Source organism: Ambystoma mexicanum, chromosome 1p (assembly GCF_040938575.1).
Source record: "Ambystoma mexicanum isolate Mex_15411 chromosome 1p, UKY_AmexF1_1, whole genome shotgun sequence".
NCBI lineage: Eukaryota > Metazoa > Chordata > Amphibia > Caudata > Ambystomatidae > Ambystoma > Ambystoma mexicanum.
The window spans coordinates 1,504,584,951-1,504,590,465 of NC_090921.1; positions in this window are offsets into that span (position 1 = coordinate 1,504,584,951).

Here is a 5,515-nt window from a genome sequence, read left to right on the forward strand (position 1 = left end):
TCCACTGCAATCCTACGCTTCGCCAAAATGCAGATGGGATCTTCCATTTTAGCTATATGTGCTTCCATGCGCCACCGCAGAAACATTCCCAGCAAGCACGCCTCTGGTGGCCATTCATGCATTTCTATACCCCCTCTTGAGAGTCCATTTGCAACACCCTGCCAAAACCACCTGACTACCAGGAATGACCAAAACATGTGCAGCATATCTGCTGACTCGCTTGTGCATCCTGGACATCTTTTTTTCCCTGCATCCAGGAACCGCAAAATTGATTTTGGGGTCATGTATGCCCTATGCGTAACCAATAGTTGTATCTGTTTAAACCTGGCATTTCTGGACACACTCTCTGCCACATCACAGTGAGGGGCGCATGGCCTGAGAGGACCCTTGCCCTGTAGTCAGCAGCAACGAATTTTCCCAGGGATTCAGCGCCTGTGAGCATGTAATCAATACGCGCATGTACCCCATGCAGAATGGAATAATAGGAATAGCCTCTCTCAACCCTGTATATTCGGCTCCATATATTGCACAGTCCAAGCTCTCTCAGTAAGGTCCCCAGTGCCTTCGCCTTCTTGTGCCTGCCATCTGACCTATCTAGAACTGGGTCTAGGGTACAATTGAAATAACCCCCTTCCCCCACCCCCACAGCCACAGTGTCACTCTATATGGCGCTAATCAGGTGCCAAATGACTTGAAAAACACTGGTGGTGTTGTCGTTAGGAGCAGGAGCATACGTGTTGATAATCAAAATCTCTCTCTTTTCTAGGAACCCGTTTACAATAGTCAGCCTCCCTTCGTTGTTGCACTTGCATTCCAGGGGCCTAAAAGGTACCGAGGGCACCACCCACATAAGGGTGCCCCTAACATATTCAGAATACGCCGATCCGTGCACTAGTGCCCCCCACTTCTTAGCTATCGTAGACCGTAAAATACATCTCCTGCAGCAGGGCCACTTGCACTATTTCACTTGACAAAGCTGTTAAGCCCCCTCAGATTCCAGGAAATTACTTGCTCATCTTAGTCGTGCAGACCCCCTCCCTCCTGGGTGTCCCCCTCTCCCTGCCCCCATCCACTCCCTTATCAGCCTCAGTCCAGCTTTAAGACTGCCTTTGCCCCGCTCCCCCTTCCACTACCCAAAACCGTTCTTGGGGTGTTTTTATATATATGTATGCGCCTCACATTAGTGCCCAAAGGCAGGTCGCAGGACTGGTAAGCATGCCATGTCACCTAACAGATTACATCCCCCAACCCCCAAACATCCCCAACAAATGCACAACGGCTCCTGGTCTGTTCAGGCTCACACACTTCTCACACTTAACCAGTGTTTCCCCCCGTCCCCGCCAGTCTCACATGCAGCAGCAGGATGCCTCTAATTATTAGCAGCCCTAAAAATAAAACAAGAGCTAATGTTAGGTGTGTACAGCACCCAGCAGTGGGCGGTCTATCCATGGTCCCAGATTCATCGTGTCTCCTTCCCACCTTTCTGTTGAGGCACACAGTCTCTCCCTTCCGCCATTTGTTGATTGTGTGTCGCCCTACTGCATGTTCCTTATGGGCCGAGTACACCCGCTTCGTCATGGCCTCGCATGGGGCTGCTCCGGCCTCCTCCGGAGGGGAGCCACACCTATCGCGTCCATCCATGCATGCGCTCCTTCCATGCTGTCAAAGAAGTGAGAGATGCCATTGTGCAGTACTTTTAGTTTGGAAGGATATATTAGCATGTATTTTAGACCTGCCAGCCGCAGTCTCTCCTTCATGGGACCAAAGACTGCTCTCTGTCTCTGCACCTTCAATGTGTAATCAGGGTACACTGTGATTTTTGCAGACCCCTCTCGATGAACCCTCCTTGTCTGGAGAATGCCAAAATTGTTTCCCATTCTCTGTAGTTCAGGAGCTTCGCGATCAGAGGTCTCAAAGGTGGCAAGGACCAACGGACCCGTTCCACCTTGAAGCCCTGTGACAGTGTGCTCATTCCAATCTCCTGCAGCAGCATGTTTTGCATATATCGTGGGGTCCTTGCCATCCGTCAGGCCTAATATCCTAATGTTGTTCCACCGCACTCTTCCCTCAGCGTCATCAGCTCTGTTTTCCAGCGCTGCCACCTTTGGTTTTAGCTCTTGCACCTTCGACAGGGCCCCTGAAATATTTTTTTTATTTTCTTCAACTTGCATCTCCTCCGACAGTACCCTGTCCGCCAGTGGCCGGACGTCCTGCCGCAGAAGCCCCGCATCAATCCTGACCTCCTCTATTCCTCTCTCCAGGGTGGTTTGAATTTTGCGATAGCTTTCAATATTTGGTTCCCCTCTGCTTTTGTCTCCAACTGCACAGTGCAGCCTTCTTTCAGGGTCTGACTGCCTCCCTCCCCTTTGCATGCACAGGCTTCCATCTTAGTATGTCTAGATTTGCTCTTATGCTGCTTGTCCGGCATGTGCTCTGCGTTCACCTCTAGTGGCGCTGCAGGGGCTGGCAGTCATATACCTAGTTTTCACACCTAAGGTGTGGTCTTTTCATTTTCTCAGATCCAAGTATATCCTGCGGGGTCTGTGGCCTCCCTCCGGAGGGAGCGTTTCCCAATGATGCAGAGTGCACCCCAGGCACAGTTCCTCCTTTACTGCGTGGTGTAATTTTGGTATCCACTACTGTCGGCAGTGCAGTCCAGAATGCCCTGCACTTCAGTTGCAGACCTCACTCTGGGCTCTCCGGATGCTCTCGCAGCAGTGTTCCTGCTGCTATCCCAGGATTTCTCAGGCACCAGGTGATTCCCCAAGGAGCTAGGCTCTATGCTCTCCTGCCTGCACTCCCTTCTGCACTCAGCAGTCCCTGCTCCCCTGCTCTCAGCTCCCACCCATAGGTTTCGTGGGGTCAGCCGCTCTCTTCTCCCCACAGCAGCCTGCTATGTTGCGATGGGTTGCACGCTTCAGTGCCTTCCCGGTACCCCAGAACTAGAGGGCGCCTTTGGCCTGGTGGGGCAGTTCTCCTCTGTCAGCTTCCCATGTCTTTGGCTCTCAGGCTGTTCCCCTCACCTCCTGGTACTGGGCTCTTTCTCTTCCCTGTGCTCCTGCCTGTACTCTTCCAGGACAGGCCTGCTCCTGCTGCCGAGCGGTCCTTGCTTTTTTCACTGCCAGCATCCACACAGTGTCTTCTGCCGCCCTGCAGCTCCTAGCGCTATGCCTTTTCACTGCCACCCGGGCGGCTGTCCTGGGAAGCAGGGCCCCTCTCGCCTCCACCACCCCCCCTTCTGCCTGGAGCACTGCTCGGCTCTTATCACCCGACCCGTGGCAATCCCCGCTGGCAAGCTATTCCGCATTCCTTAGCCATCAGTATGCAGGGGGCTGCACTCCTCCCAGTCTGCACTCCAGCGGCTACCCGCTGTGTGCCTCAGTGCCTTTGCTGGTCCAGTCCTGGCTGCCGCACAGACTTGTGCCCCGCAACCCCTACCGCAGCGCCAAGGTATCCGCTCCTGCACGGCAGCTCACCATCCGCCCTACTTTCTCAATTGTCAGTGCTCTTCAAGGCCGTTCCTTCCGCAATCACTGCACCACCATGCACAGCCGCACGCTGCCTGTCTTGTGCCCCCGCCTCCGAGCTCCAGCCTCTGTGTCACTGCTCAGTTGCACTCTGGCGTGTTGAGCCCACAGCAGCAGTTCAGGAGACGTTTCTCCAAATTATGTCTCTACTCAGGCTCTCCCTAGGCCGCTGGCCACCTTCACTGACACGTTCCTCTACTTTGGTGCAGTTTATTTGATCTGGCGGGAGCTTGCGGGCCAAGCTTCATCACTTCATGGCTTCTGGCCACGCCCCCCGGTTGGGTCGCCCAAGTTAATAAAGCGGCAATCAACCTGGATAAATAGTACAGCCAGCAGTGTTATATGGGTCGGAGTTTTGGGGTCATGCAAAGGCTGGCCAATTGAACATTAAAAAAAACATTCTTAAAACATCTTTTTCTTCACCCCAGCAGCGCTCCTTATGCCCATACACACTTGGAGTATGACATAATTCCCATGGGCAATTTGGCTATGTTTAAGCCTGTCTTCTTTTGGATAAGGGTCTGGAAAAGTTGCTACATCTTAGGTCGTAAATGGCTTGCTCATATCAAGAACATAAGCAGTAGGGGACCTAAGCAGGAGTGGGCTTGCACTGGTGTTATTAGGTTAAGTTTGAAAGGAAAGATAAGTCCAGAAGGATTGGATATGCTGCAGTAGCCGGGGAATTGGTGATTTCCCTGGGTCACCTTTATAAACGGAGTAAACTGAAAGAAATAGTATCCTCCGCTTGCTGCACTCTGCAACTGGGTTCTAATTTAACTGAAAAAAAGGAAAGACAGTACAGGTGTAGATTTTCTTCCAGTCTGGCTCTATTTATTGGCGATGAACTTCTTATCTAAAATGTGATAACACAGTTCTTTATATAAATAAGATTCAGCATATATACACAATCAATAATACACTCGTTTTGGCAATACTAATATGATAAATATGTACAATGTCTATGTGGTACCACAGTTAACTCTTGACTCCTTTAAAATGCACCAACTGCTGACAGTTTCAATGGCATACAAATCAAATAGTAAAGTGAATCAACAATACACATAGGGAGGAAGACATGAAGTTGGGTTATACAATGGCAGGATAGTGGGTCTTGTTTCCTGCTAAAAATGTTCTACTACCCCAATGTACTTGGTTTAGCAGAGTTATTTGATGGTTCGTCGACGGATCCCTCTTGAGTGGACTCCCTTTAAAGCAGGAGCCACAGGTCATTGAGATTCCTCGAAGAAAGGTGATAGCAGCTTCGACCTTTGCGGTGCTTGTCGACGATCAGTCGTGGACGTCCTGTGAAGAAGAGGCATGCGGTGTACCTCGATGACAAGAGTTTGTTGCTGCAAGGATGATTCAATGAAGAACGTAGGCCCGGCAGCGGGCGTTGGGTGTCGGCATTGGCGTGGACGATTGGAACTCGACCACGGCTGGCGTTTGGATCTCCATTGGTCTTTGTGGACTTCGTGTGGCGGGAAACCCACCAGCGGATTCTCCTCGGTTCGTCAATGACCTCGACTTTCTGCGGCGGGATAAAGCGGTCGACGGTGATGGCAAGGGAGTCCTTTGTTTAAATGTCCTTAGGCAATGGAGTGTTGTGGCTCTGGTCGATGAGGTAACGGCGGTCCTCCAAACCACGGTCGGCAGTGATGGTCGTCGACGGCCTCAACGTCCTGGTGCTTCACTTTGGATTCCTGAGCGGTCCCTGTCTCTGGTCGGCAACCTTTCTGGACTGACTTCCAGGGTGCCTGGGGGAAGGTTAGCTTCCTGCACGATGTTCTGTCGTAGCTCGGGAAGAGGTCTTCTAGCCAGGTCCTCTCCTGGATCAGTCCTTGACAGGCCCAACAGCTTTCAGATTTTGATGACGGCAAGCAGCAGCAAGACCTTCTTCTTCAGCTGGGCTTCAAGATTAAAGCATCAAGTTTCGACTTCAGCTTCTGAACAATTCTGGTAAGTGAGAGGTCCTCAGATATACTGTTCTG